Here is a 15,013-nt window from a genome sequence, read left to right as displayed (position 1 = left end):
TGAAAGAGAATTTCCCCAGAGTTTGACTGAGATAGTAAGCAGTAAGCAACGCCCTGTCTTTATATCAACTCAGGAGGTTTTCCATCCTGTTTTCTCCCCTTGTCCTGCTGAAGAGTCAGAAAGAGTGAGTAGCTAGAGAAGCATTTGGCTGTTTGCCAAAGCTAGCCCACCACAAGGATATTTCTGGTCTAACAGCAAACAGCACATCTACATAATAAATTTGTTGGGTGTGGTTTGCATGGCTCTTTTCATAGCCTGAAAGTTCCAGGCAAAGTCAAAACCTTTTAAGCAGCAACATCAACATTTTCCAAAAATAACTTATCTGAAAGTCCAAACTAAATTTAAAAGGGAGACAGTGATATAAGTAGAGCAGGAAAAGAAGTCTCAATGGAAGATATGGAGGATCCAAAATAATGTAACAAACCTGTGTGACAAAACTCATTGTCCTGTTGGAGTTTCCTTCAGTGAATTAACTCAATTCCATTCCCAATACTTTACTGTGCCTGTGTGGGTTTACTTCATCTCCCTCATAATTTGGGTGCCTTGTTTGAGACCACAGAAACTTTTATTACTCATTTAGAACATATCTGATTGCCTTCCCCTCTCAATGTAATTCTTCAAATATGGCATCATCTTAGAAGCAACATGAAGTGATATTTCCTGCTGAGCAGTTTTTCTTTTCTTTATACTAGAACCAGCACTATATGCACTTGTTCTCAAAGAGATTCTAACAAAATGAACAATTAAAAAATGGAAAAAAAAAAACACTGCAAAATTCTAATTCAAACGGCACAATACATTTGAGAAAAGTGAAAATTGAAAATTAGAATGGTCTTGTGTAGACCCATCTGGAACCATTATCCTCTGACTAATTTTTCAATCACTGAAAGGGGAAAGTAAACACAATAAAAACAAGAAATGGATTACAGACTAACAGAATTTTCTGTTTTCTACAGTGGAATAGATAGTTTGAAAAAGGCTTTCTGTCAGAAGGTAAAAATAAATATTTCCCATAAAAGAAGATACATTATGGAAAAAAATATGCTGTTTGGTTTGAATGTACAACTGAGTTTTCATCAGCAAATTCATCTTCAAAAAAGTGTTACTGTGACCATGTAGGACACCACAGATGACAGTGGAGCACAGGGAGGGAACTAAATGCTAACACAGGGTGACCTCGGTTTAGTGTCCAGCTAAAAGCTGAAAGAACAAGGAGCAAGTACGTGAGCAGAATAGAAGGGAAATAGATGATCTTCTATTGGGGAATTACCTCTTCAGTTGTTAGAACTCTGTAAACATTGAGAACAGTGGAGATGGTGAGAGGGCATGGGGAAGAGGAGAGAAAGACAGAAAATAGGTCGAAATACTGTTTTCAAGATGTTTCAGGAAAGCTACACCTCCAGTCTCTAATCATCTTGGAAATGGCTGTCTGCCAATGTATTCATGTTAGGAGGTACTTCTCCTGCTCATTTAAGGCAAGACTTTGTACTGTAAAATGCACTAATATGATAACATAACATTCCCACCATTCCCTAAATCCTGTTCTCTGAAAGCCACACCCCATAGGATTCAGCTTGACTCAGAAAGCTAACCAGGTGTGTCCCCGTAGTAATGTGAATTGACAGAGCAGCCAGCTGGGCTCTGAAGGCAATACAGCAATGCAACCTGACTTGAAGGTTATTATTATTGCCACATAGATACATCAGTGATGGGGCCAGCAGCAGTCTCTGCCCCTCAGACCAACTGAATAATGTAAACTGTGGGCTGTGCGGGGCCCCAAATTCCATGGAAGGTAATGGAATGTGTGCTTCTGTTTGATTCCTTTAAGCCCTCCCTCCATCCAGCTAGGGCTGTCTGAAGCAGTTAGGGCCTTTGGTTGTGTGTTCTACAAACCTTCAAAAAAGAGCTAGCAGTTCATTCCCAAAGAATAGCCTTCAGCTTTTCTCTGCCTTCTGCCATGTTCTGAGATTTTAACAACTTCAGAGTAAGAAGATGCCAATAAAAAGGAAAAAAATAGATACTGGACAGAATTAAATAAATAACTAAATGCAATGAGAAGGTTTTATTTATTATATCCTTTATAGGATTTTTGTGAATGACTCACAGAATGTCAGGACTTTGTAAATCATAACTGTCCACAGCAGGAACATGATTATTATTAGTGCCTCCTTCACCTTGGTTTTGGGTGTCACAATATAAAATGCTTGGTAGGCGAAACTGAAAGGTAAATTGGTGATGTGTGTTGCTTTTCAGCCCTTCAGGGAGCATAAGCATCACCTTGGACCTCAGTGTCCACCAAGAAAATTGGTGTCCATCAAGAAACCAAAATGTTTCCCCATTTTGGGGTTCCTGTTCTGTAATCACAATGACAAAGAATTATAAAGTGAGGGAGTCACATCAAAGCATGAAATGGTGGCTCACAGCTTAACACCTTTCCAACTGCTTGGTCCCTCTCCTCTCCACCAGCAGCAAAAAACAAGACCGAAGGAATTGTGGCCTGAATTAAAGACAGGAGTTCACTTACCAGTTACTGTCAGGAGCAAAACAGATTCACCTTGGGGAATTCCAGTGAATTTGTTGCCAACTAATTCGAGCATTCAATTACTGTTTCAGATATTGGAAACAAAAATAGGAAACAAACAGTACAAACACTTGGGAAAAACACACTCTTCCTCTCTGCCCAGGCTTGGCTCCATTCCAGACAGCTCTCCTTTCCTTCTGACCTTTCTTAGCTGTGTTTCCCCACACCTCATGGTGGCTGATGTCTCATCCATGTCCTGTGGTAGGATGGTTGCACTGTCCACCGTGGCGTCTGTCTAACCACAGGCCACCCTGCTGTTCCCCAGGACCACACTGGGCCTCCTGCACCCAATCTAATGGCTTTGGGAGTGAAACGTTCCTAAATTAGCGCCCTTGCTGAGAGGCTACCTGCAATTAACAACAAGCCCTGATGGTGTCTGTGGGTTTGGCCTGTGATCACTTGGTGTATTGCAGGGACGGGTCTACAGAGTAGAGCATTTACAGCTTTACAGAGTAGAACACACAGTCTTACAGAGCAGAACACTTATCATCTTACAGAGTAGAACACACAGTCTTACAGAGCAGAACATTTACAGCCTTACAGAGTAAAACACTTACAGCCTTACAGAGTAGAACACTTACAGCCTTACAGAGTAGAACACTTACAGCCTTACAGAGTAGAACACACAGCCTTATTAATTAGAACAGTTACAGTCTTACAGAGTAGAACACTTACAGCCTTACAGAGTAGAACACACAGCCTTATTAATTAGAACACTTACAGTCTTACAGAGTAGAACACTTATAGCCTTACAGAGTAGAACACACAGCCTTATTAATTAGAACACTTACAGTCTTACAGAGTAGAACATGCAGTCTTACAGAGTAGAACACTTACAGCTTTACAATTAGAACACTTACAGCCCTACAGAGTAGAACTCACAGTCTTACAGAGTAAAACACTTAGAGCCTTAAAGAGTAGAACACTTACAGCCTTACAGAGTAGAACTCACAGTCTTACAGAGTAGAACACTTACAGCCTTACAATTAGAACACTTATAGTCTTACAGAGTAGAACACACAGTCTTACAGAGTAGAACACTTACAGCCTTACAATTAGAACACTTACAGTCTTACAGAGTAGAACACTTACAGCCTTACAATTAGAACACTTACAGTCTTACAGAGTAGAACACTTACAACCTTACAGAGTAGAACATGCAGTCTTGCAGAGTAGAATACTTACAGCCTTACAGAGTAGAACACACAGCCTTACTAATTAGAACACTTACAGTCTTATAGAGTACAACACTTACAACTTTACAATTAGAACACTTACAGCCCTACAGAGTAGAACTCACAGTCTTACAGAGTAAAACACTTAGAGCCTTACAGAGTAGAACACTTACAGCCTTAAAGAGTAGAAATGTCTTACAGAGTAGAACACACAGCCTTACAGAGTAGTCACCTCCAGAAAAGAAGAGACATCACAAGTGCAGCAAGTGTTTTCTCACCATGTGTTTGAAGACTATAACCATGACAGCCTTTCAAATATTTGAACAGCTCCAGTTAGTGCAAGATAGAGAAGTCTTACTTTCCCCCTCACTTGTCACACAGTTTTGGAGCTAGGAAGTGCCAGTGAGTCTGTTATTGGACAGCACATGATCACACAGCATATTTGTGCAACAACAGCTTTGAAAATGAAATCATTCATGTCAGTGCTTGATTTGCTCTGATGTAATTTCATCTGTATTTTGTGAGGCACTGCAGCCTTGTAGCAGTGCAATTCATTTGACTGTTTTTGAGCAGAGATTGCAATCTGAGATTTAAAATGCAGCCCTGTTCAGGGAGGTCCTTTGAATTCCTGGCACCATGGGCTGTAAGAAACACAGAGAAAAAAGGCATTCTAAAATCTTTTGTGTTTTAATTTAGTTGAATGCTGACAAAAGGGATGATGTGGTAGGCACATGTATCTCTTACTCATATGAAACCCTACAGTGCACTACAGATGGTTAATATTTTGCTAAAAAATATACTGTAAAACCTCAAGTCCTAATAGCAGACTTATTGCACAGGACTACACTGACCATACAAATTGGCCCTGAACCTAAAGCACCACGTAAAGCCAACAGCAGAGTCTGTAGTGTGAGAGAACTAATTCAATTTCTTTGTGAAAATTATGGCATGGCTACACAGCTCTGAAATATTTCAGAGCCTTTTGCCATATCACTGTCACCAACTGTTGTGCCAAATTTCCTCACACCTAGACCCATAACACCCAATTTTTTTCAGAGGAACTACCCATGTGTAAATGTGAAAGTAATTTGTCTTACTCTGTTGGGTCCAGCTGAAGAACAGAGAAGCAAAGGACTTTTTCTCTCCTCCTTTTGAATCTTAAGGTTGATACTCTAATTGCTCACAATGATGATTCAAACAGCAGACCTACCTGGGGAAAAAGAAATTATCATCATTAAATTTATCTTAACTTCTAAAAAGAAAGAGAAGGGGGAAAAAGAGAGATTGGGAGGTTTATTGCAGATGATGAAAAATAGACACAAATACTGGAATTCTAGATATTAACCTAGAGAAACTGGATGTATTTTATCCATTTTGTATTTAGTAAGTTTTACATTTTCAGTACCACTAATTTATAATTATTACACATTTTTTCAGTGTTATGACAGTGTTAAAAATCCACAGCATACATCCAAGACCTGCATTTTAATTCTTTCCATGACAGCAGACCTATTCAGGGGGCAAGATACACACCCAGAATTTCCCTGAACACCTTTTGTTCCTCAAGCCGTTACTTTAAATAAAAATAATATAGTTTTGAATCATTCTTTTCTAAGTACATGGTTGGAGCACAAGTTGAGATGACAACAGGAATTATCACAGAGTCACAGAATAGAGTGGGTTAGGACAGAGATTTAAAGCCTCTCCAGTCCAACCACACTGCAATGAGCAGGGACATCTTCAACTAGCTCAGGTTGCTGAGTCCCATCCAATCTGACCTTGACTGTTTCCAGGGATGGAGCATCCACCACTTCTCTGGGCAATCTGTTCTAATGTTTCACCACTCTCACCATAATAAATTTTCGCCTTTTATCTGTTCTGAATCTACACTTTTTAGTTTAAAACCATTGCCCCTTGTTCTGTTACTGCAGGGCCTCCTGCTGTTGTATTCTCTGAAGTGCAGGGCTGCTCCCTGAGTAGGGGAAGTGGAGAGGGAGAGGCTGAGCTCTTGTCCCTGGTACCAGTGCCAGGACCTGTGGGCACATCACTCAGGGAAAGTTTGGACTTGACTCGAGGCAACACGACCCTGGAACAGGCTCCTGGAGAGGTGGTTGGTGCCCCAAGCATCAACCAGAGTCAGGAGGTGCAACAACAGCTTTGAAAATGAAATCATTTTGTTGTTGTCAGAGTTCAGGAGATGTTTGCCCTTAATGCCATGCTGAAACTTTGGTGAGCCCTGAAGTGGTCGAAATGTTGCACTACATGATCCCTGTAGGTCCTTTGCAGTGGAGAAGTCTCTATTACTCAATGTCTAGATGTTAGTGAAAGAACTGGGACACAAACCTGGAGATGTTCACCTCACTACAGAGAAGCTTCCAGGGATAGAGGAATACTCAGACTTGTGAGTCTGAAAAACCTCCATGTGAGAAAAATAAGATCTTTTCATTTCTTGAGTTCAGTTACTCAGAAGAGGCAGAAGAGAACCAATGGAGATAAGGAAATCTTTCGCTAAAAGAAATACTGAAGTTGTTTTTCTGTTCTTTGCCAAACTGAGAGTTCACTATCAAAAAAAAAATCATATATTATCTGGGATGAGAACTATGCTAGGAAAAGAAAAAAGATAAAGAGGAGACAATTTCTCTCACACATAGAAAAAAAAGAGAGAAAAAATGAAAAAAAAAGGTACAGCTGAGCAGAACAATGAAATCTCATTCACTCTAATCCACACAAGAGACAAACAAACAAACAAACAAACAAAAACCTCACAAAAACTTCTAAGCTGCTTTTATTTGTGATAAGGTATGAAACATAATAGACAGGTTCCAGAACCAAAGGAAAACTTCCTAATAATAATGACGTGGCAAACCAATGGGAAGGTAAAAGATATTTCCACATAGATATGGGGCTGTTTCCACCTTCCACTGCAATCTAATCTGGAGGAAAAAAATATCACTTTGCCACTTTACATAAGAATTTTCAGATATGATTTTTTGCTTCTTCTAATTGTAAGGTGGGCTTATTTCTTGTCCTGACATTGGTGCACCTCAAGTAACTCCAGTCAGCTGAATTACCCTACCCTAAACTCAGCTTGAGTTCCTAATCCAGACCCATTTCATTAGGCAGATATTATAGCACTTAATATAGCAGGGACAGAATATGGAAAGCATAAGCATACAAAATGTTTCATACATTTGAAAGGGTTGTCTGAATCCCCACAATAATTTTCAATGCCTCCACTAGAATTCATTTCTCAGTACGAAAACTGCACACCATACTGTGAAAATAGATCTACTATATCAATAATTTTTGCTTTTAAATAAGCCAATAAAAGTGGATAATTGCTAAAGTCTCCAACAAATTTAGAAAACTGGTGACTCAACTGTCATGCATTTTAGTTTACTTTGCAAGGGACTGCATGATTAAAGGCACAGGAAATGCTATCACTGACACTAATAATCAGGCTGTAACTTACGGAGAATTTACTTAGAGCACTGGCAATTATTTGTTTGGTTTCTTTTCTGGTTTTATTCATGAATTGACTACAAAATGTCTCCACATTTAATGTGAAGTAAAATTTTTATCTTCCTAGTGACATTTCTCACATGCATAGAGATGGAGAAAGGCTCAGCTGCCTCCTTTGCTTCTCCTTTTTGTTCCCAGGCTCTTGCTGTCCTGCAGACTTTTGTTTGCCTCAAAGTACCAATCCAATTGAAGGTCAAAGACACTGTATTTGCACAGTGATCTTCAAACTTCAAATGACCAAAGCTCTTCAAAAGACAGTAAAGAAACTCAGCTATAAAAAACCCTGATTTAACCCACGGCTGAAACTCCTTATTCCTTTTAAGAAATCCATAGTGTCACATGTGCCAAAGCTGCTTCCCATGTGCTTTGTCCTGTTCTCTGTCATTGTAGGCACCAGACATAAGGTGTTTCTGTCTCAGGAAGAAGAGACACCCACCTGAGTTTGGGGCACTTTAGTAGTGCTTAAGCTCTTTATTCTCATCCATGAATTTCCTGGGCTTCTCCAGCAGTGCCTTAACCCCTGCCTTTATTCCTGCTCCCTCCTGTGAGCACTCGCTGCCTGTCTGAGATCTGATGGGCAGCCTGGGCCCAGCACTGCTGCATGACTGATGTGGCACACTCCCTCCTGGAATGTTGGCCATGACAACAAACCAGGCTGAGCTCTCCAGTTCTTACCTTCTCAGGAAAATCAAAGGGAAGTCCTATTACTTTGATGCAGTGCTGTATTGGTTTATTTGTTCTTTTATAGGCTTAAGTCTTAAAAGTGCTATGTTATTTCTGTATGCATCCCTGAAGGGAACAAAAGGGACTAACCAGCCCACTGTAACTCTGCATCTGCTCTGCTTATTGTTAGCAGAATTTTTAGCACTGAAGCAGGTCCTGCATTCTAGAGCTTCATGCAATTGCAGTGGGACCTAAAGGCAGGAGACAATTTTCAATCTGATGGAGCTTGCACCAGTAAAACTGGGAGACACTTGCATCTATAAATACTTTTTGGTTTTAGTATAGAGTAAAAAGCACATAACTGTGCTTGCCTATGATGTTACAGGTATCCGAGTCAGTTTATAGGCACAAAAAGCAATGACTCCAAATTTAGTAGCATAAAGGGCAACTGCCATAAAGTAAACCATCAAAACCTCAGCAATAGCTCTTAAAACGGTTCTCAAAGTTCTGGCTGCAGTTTCATGAGGTCATTAAAGGAGAGAAAGAACTCAGAAAGGCAGACTGAGGGTGGTGTGGCAAGGAGATGACATTGAAGAATTCTGCCTACAGTACAGCTTTCAGTGGATACAAGGGAGGTCTAAACCCAGAGCCTTACACATGGTGCCAGGCAGTTAAATGCCTCCCTGCCATCCGATCCCATCAGATCTCGGAAGCTCAGCAGGGTCAGCCCCGGATTAGTACTTGGATGGGAGACCTCCTGGGAAATGCCGGGTGCTGTAGGTTCTAGTCCTGAGGACTTCACTGGCACTGTCCAAGCTCGCTCGGCCGTGGCAGATGAACCTCAGGACTTAAACGGTGGGGCCAGTTCAGCGCATGCTGAGCCTCACCTAAAATCCACTGCGCAGGCTGGAAGGGCACACCCACGTGGGGACAGCCCTGCCCAAATCTTTGTTCGTGAAGCCGAGCCACACACACACACACACACACACACGGTGCCTCCAGTGGGATGTGTCTGCAAAGCAGAGAGAGAGAACAAAAGATGAAGAAAACTCATGAAATAAGAATTAATTACTGAACCATTTGTATTTGCCAGCATTTTTGTCATGTATGGTACTTGTCGGGGAAAAGTTATGGAAAATCATTTGCCTAAACTGTACAAATTTTTATTAGGACCAGAGAGTAAAAGTATTTATTTTTTTATGTACCTCTCAATTGACTCCTGAGTGTAAAATAATATATCAAGCTTTTCAGGTACTACGGAGTGAATTTTAGAAGCATTTAAGTTCTGTGAACAAATTAACAGTTCAAAAAAGCTTCTGTGTGAAACATCCTGCAAAAAGTAGCAGACTAGTGACAATGTCTTTTTTTCCTTCACTCCTCCTCTCCTGCAAGTGCAGTAACTCTCTTTAGGATGCTGTAGGATAGGCAGCAGTTTGAACTTCAGAGATAAGTTGCATGCAGCCAAGGTCTTAATTCACAGTTCTCAATTCATCAGCTGTTCTTTACTTTCATTCCTTCTGATGGGCAAGAAAAGTAATCCTTTTTCCTGCAATCTAGGTTTTTATTCCATAGTATATTGATGACCCTGTTTTCTTAAAAAGGAAAAGAATCTTTAACTTCTACTAGGAAAAAAAGCACAAAGGAAATTATTACCTTGGATGCTTAAATCTATATCCATCCTTCCATAAAAAGTGAGCTGATGTTCAGAAATCTGAATCAGCTGCAGGTTTCACCCAAACCAACTCCTTTGATTAAGGGGCAGCATTAAAAAGTGCACAGCATGGGCTAACTAATGGTCCTGTCACAGAGGAAAATACCTCCCTGTCATGTGAGCAGAGATGTTTCCTCATGCACTGAGCTGAGGAATGAGATGGGAGCTCTGCAGTCGCTGTTGGATGTGCTTGGACTTCTGCCCACCAGCAAAGAGGTTCCTCCCTTTACCCCCCTCCACTTGGGCACCTCTGGTTGTGTTCTTTGGGAACAGCAAAACATCTGCACACAGTAAAGACTTTGTCACCTTTCTAGGTCCTTGGGATGAATTTGCTTCTTGTGCAATACCTAAAGTAGAAGGCACAAAAAGTAGAGGATTATCTCAGTTCTTGGTTGCACCAAACAGAAGCAACTGAAACAAGGGAGAGAAAAAGAGAAGGTTTTTGTATAATCTCATTAATTAGTCATTTAATAATTTAACAGATTGGATGACAAACTAGCTACATATGTGTCCAAAGGAGTGATTTTTTTAGACACAAAAAAGTGAATAATACATATTTTTAATAGCATTGTCTCCCTACCCCCTGCTGTATGCCCTTATGCTTCCTAGTGATAATTGTCCTTGTTCAAGATGCAGCTCAGGATATGTGCTGTAGCACACTCAGCTGGGCTTCTGGAGTGCACATTGTCCCTCCTAATTTTTGTTTTAATTTATCTTTTTTTAACTTCTTGATAACATGATGCTGAGTTTTCAGATTGTGCCAGTAATTTTACCATAAACCCTCAATAGGTCATTGCAATTGGCATGATAGATATTTTTTAAGGAGAAGCTGTTGTGTCTCCTCTTTCAGAGAAAATAAAACACTAAATTCCACCTTTTTCTCCCAAGACTCTCTTAGATTGACTGTTACAATAAAGTTGGTGGCTAAGAGTTCTTTTTTTTTCCTGCTTCATTAATATACAAAGACCTTCACCTGCAAGCCATTCTGTTTAAGTTCAAAAGAAGAGTTTGCAATGCAGCCTAACCTGCAGAGTTTGAACATAACTTACCTAAAACTGACAGGTTCCTTTATATCCTCCATGCCTTGTAATCCAGTTGCACAAAGAAAATGCTTTCTGTGAAAATATAGTTCATAATGTGGAGAAATATTATTAGGCAGGTAGTTAGCAAGAATTAATAGTTCATGTTGCTTCTCTTTCCATAATAAACTGTTAACCAATGGGATCTGCTTTCTAGATGTCCATGAACTGTAAGAGAGATTATTTTCTGACAGTTGTCTTCTCACTTCATAAATTTTTTATCAAGTCTTTATGCCCAAAACTGAAAATTTAAAAGACTTTGTTCTACTTATTCTTTCCTCTGACTCCCTTCCAAGTGAACTTTTACTGAGCTGCCCAGTACCACAATGGGTATTATAGATGTGAAGATGAAGATGGAGCTGTGAAAATAGTGGAGTTCATGTTCCTGGTTTCAGACATTGTCACCTAGACAGGCAAATCTAGATCTGTTCTTCCTTTCATTAAAATACAATATATTATAAATTGCTCCCTATATCTTTGTGAGAGTATATTGGCATAAAATTAATGAGTTCAAAATGCATTTACAGCCATTTAAATAATAAACTGAAATTAAGTGTGAAAGAACTTTTTTCCACTTCCATGCAACGTAGCAAACCCCAAATCTCTCCCCCAAATGCTAGTTGGATGAACTACCGGATTGCAAAGCCCAGTTCTTTAGAAGTTTTGTGTGAAATCTTTTATTTTAGGGTGGGAATATATTTGCTGTCTTTCTTAAAAATTAAGGAGTCATAATTTTTCTGTAGCTGTAGGAAAGCACAATGTAACTATAAAGCAATAATACAATGAGCCTGAACTCTTCAAAGATGAGATTAACATATTCCTTTCTCTTGGACATTCCTCACTACTATTTGAGCCTTCTAGCTGGTTTATTTGTATTAGCAGGTGAACCTTGGAAGGAATGCAAATGAGCTTCATTAATTCCAGGAGACTGGTTCTCTGCCCTGTGTGTTCGAGTGCCACAGAAACATTAAGAGCAAGGTTGTTTATTGTTGTTAATTAGGTTGGGACTTGCAGTAAGTCACTGTTGATGGAGTTATCTCTAAACAGGATTGAAATGAGTCTCATTCTGTATCCTCTGCTTTGTATTAATGCTGAGACAGTCTTACAGAGTCACTACTTTCTTCTTTACTTCAAGGACTACTGTAGATGTTTTTAAAACATATTCAAGCATTTGCAGTCTTTTGTTTTTTCCAGAAACAACTCTCAGCTGTAAGTTTCTTAGCAAGACAGTGAAAGGATAGATGGAGTATAGGCACAGGTTGATTGGAATCTCACTGAAGAACAATACTCTCTTCACTCTGCATAAAATTTTCGATATAAACTCTTTAAACATAACCTACTTCACCCATATGAAAAAAATCTGGTGATCTTTTCTTTGTTAAGTTCTATTTTTCCCATGTCTCAGAGAAGAGAAATGAAAGTACTGATTCAAGGTGTAAGCTTTTGAAAAAGTAGTTTGCACTTTTTGTGGAGAAACCAAAGGTTGTCTATAGCTATATTCTTCAAAAATTTCCCAGTATTGAACACTCTACAGACTGGAATGGCAAGAATATTCTCTGCAGTTTTAAGAATTGTTGGGTTTGCCCTGGTTGGGATCTTAATGCAGGTATCACAACTGAGAACAGCAGATTTACCCTTTCTAGTGCACTACTGCAGTACTCTGTTGCAGGCAGTTTAAAAAAGGAATCATCCAAACTGAATGCAGATGCTGGGAGTAAAAAGAAGAGGGGTGGAACTAGTCATTGAGAAGTGCCAGATACAGGGAACCAGAGAGTCTGGATATCTGGACTGGAAAAATGATGGAAAGCAGCAAATAGCCACGTGGCTCAGGGGACTTTGTGACCAGGCAAGAAGCTGAAGGGAAGGCTGGACAGAAGAATGAGACTCAGAAATGATGAAGGGGTAAGGCCAGACACGCTGATGGAAAAAGTGAGATCTGTTGAGCAGAGAAAGTAGGACAGCTTGTTTAACACTGGTGAGCTGGAAATGACATGGCACCAATCTAATTGTACCTTAGGGCAGTGTATCAGACTTTGAATCATAGCTCACTCCATAGAGGACCTAAGTTGAAGTCCTAAGCTTGTAACAACGTCATGGTCTTTCAAATAATGCTCTAAAGCAAGTTCTGAAGCTCAAAATTGCTTTGTGCTCAAACTCTTTGGATGTACAGACACCCCTGAAAAGTAAGTCAGACCTGGGATGTCAGGTGGAAGAAATCTTAAGTTGGAAGAGACCCATAAGGGTCACAGTCCCAATCTCTGTTCCTCACAGCCCCACCTAACACCAAACCATGTGACAGAGTATCCTCCAGCGTTCCTTGAACTCTGCCAGGCTTGGGGTCACAATGACTTCCCTGGGGAGCCTTTTCCAGTGACCAGCAACTGTCTCAGAGAAGAAACTTTTTCTAATGTCCAACCTGAACAACCCCTGATGCAATTCTATTCCAGCCCCGCGTGTTCTATCACTAGTCAGCAGAGAGAGGAGATCACATCTCCCCTCCCATTGCTCACCCTGAGCAAGTTGCATTCTGTCACCTGCAGCCTTCATTAATGGCTCACAATGAACATGTTATGGTACATTCTACAAGTACAACATTAGATGCCATTTTTACCACAGAACATTGAGTACATTCACTGAACATAATTGATCAGAATTAGGTACAACCCACCAGTTTCTTAGAAGACTTATGCTCATTTGTTGAAGAACTAGGAATGCACAGAACAAAGGACCATGATGAAGAGAGCAGATCTTTGCATCAGTATCTTATTTGAGAAACAGGATCCTATTCCTGCCTCAAGCAGAGAAATCCAATGTGATTAGCAGTTAGTAAGTAGCTACTAACTTTTCTCAGATAGTCACTCAACATACATTTTTTATTTTCCTTGAATTTGCCTTGAGATTCCTGAATCTGATTTGCAGAAGGACTGAGCACACACAATATTAAGTAGAATTATCTTTTGAACATGTAAAATGTAGCATAAGGTTTGCCATTAGAAATAGGAGAGTGTTGTTTTACATTGGTTTGCAATTATAAAAGATGTGATAGCACATAAAAAGATTTTTTCCCCCTCAGTTTCTCCATGCCTCCACTTTTCACTTTATCACAAAGAGATGCTGTACAAATTAATTCATGAGTGTTAGAGAAGCATTAATGTATTGCAGTGGTGAGCACTATGAAAAAGTCTGAGGAGGAACTAAGGATTCTGTTTTCCAAGCACAGTAAATAAACTATGGAATCATAGAACAAATGGAATAAAGCAATCTATTGGATTGCTGCTGATGAAGTGAGTGACTCACATTCTGCACTTAAAATGAAGACGAGGTCCTGTGGAAAAACAGAATGAGATCATACAATTAAATGCTGTACTGTAATGGATCTTCACTAGCATGTGAGTTACATCTCACTGGCAACATGAAATCTAATGTTTGCAAACATTTCAGTGCCTGACTCTGCAACTTACTGCTATTATTTTTATGTGGGAGTTTTTATTTAAAATTAGTATATAGAATATATTCATGGTCAGTGACCAGCAGTTATGCAGAGCTATACGTATTAGGGAGTATGACTATTCAAGTTGTAGAAAACTATTTATATTCATATACAGAGATGCCATATTGTCAATAAAATGCCTGTGGAGTGATGATAAATGTAAAATGATGCACAGGTGGAAATTTAAAGTACACTTTCACAAAATAAAAACCTCTGCACTTAAGAATTTCTGAAATTAAATTTTACACTGGCAGGGCTTTCTGAAACACTATCCACAGACTCTGGAAAATTGGTAAATACAGGAAGACTGGAGTTAAAGGCACCTTTGAAAATGAAATATAGTCTCCTAAGTCACTTCAGCATTTTCAATATCTTCACAAGCTCCTTGGACAAACTTTGTAATACTTCTGGTATTCATTTTGTGGAAGAACAGAAGAAAACTCGTGCAAGTCTCACCATCAGAGCTGGAAGTGCCAATAGGGCATCACTGCTAAATTTATCCTGCTATTACTATTCTCCCTCTCAGAACTGACTTATGAAAGACATCAATTTGATCTATTGCGCTTGAAATCCAAGAGCAAAAGTATTCCAGTGAAATACTTTAGCCTCAGGTATGTGGATCGTGGTGTTATGTTTCTGTGTTTCAAAAGTAAGAGATCAGTTCCAGCGCTTTAATTTCAATATGGGAGTAATTCTTACAGATCAGCAACTGCAATCTCCAATGAGTAAGCAAGAAAAATGGAGCTGCAGCTTCCAGGGCTGCAATATGTGACCAGGAGACAAATTCAGCCC

The sequence above is a fragment of the Pithys albifrons genome, chromosome 7, assembly GCF_047495875.1.
Source record: "Pithys albifrons albifrons isolate INPA30051 chromosome 7, PitAlb_v1, whole genome shotgun sequence".
In the NCBI taxonomy this organism is placed as follows: Eukaryota; Metazoa; Chordata; class Aves; order Passeriformes; family Thamnophilidae; genus Pithys; species Pithys albifrons.
The sequence above is the reverse complement of the archived record's forward strand: the minus strand, read 5'-3'. Positions refer to the sequence as shown.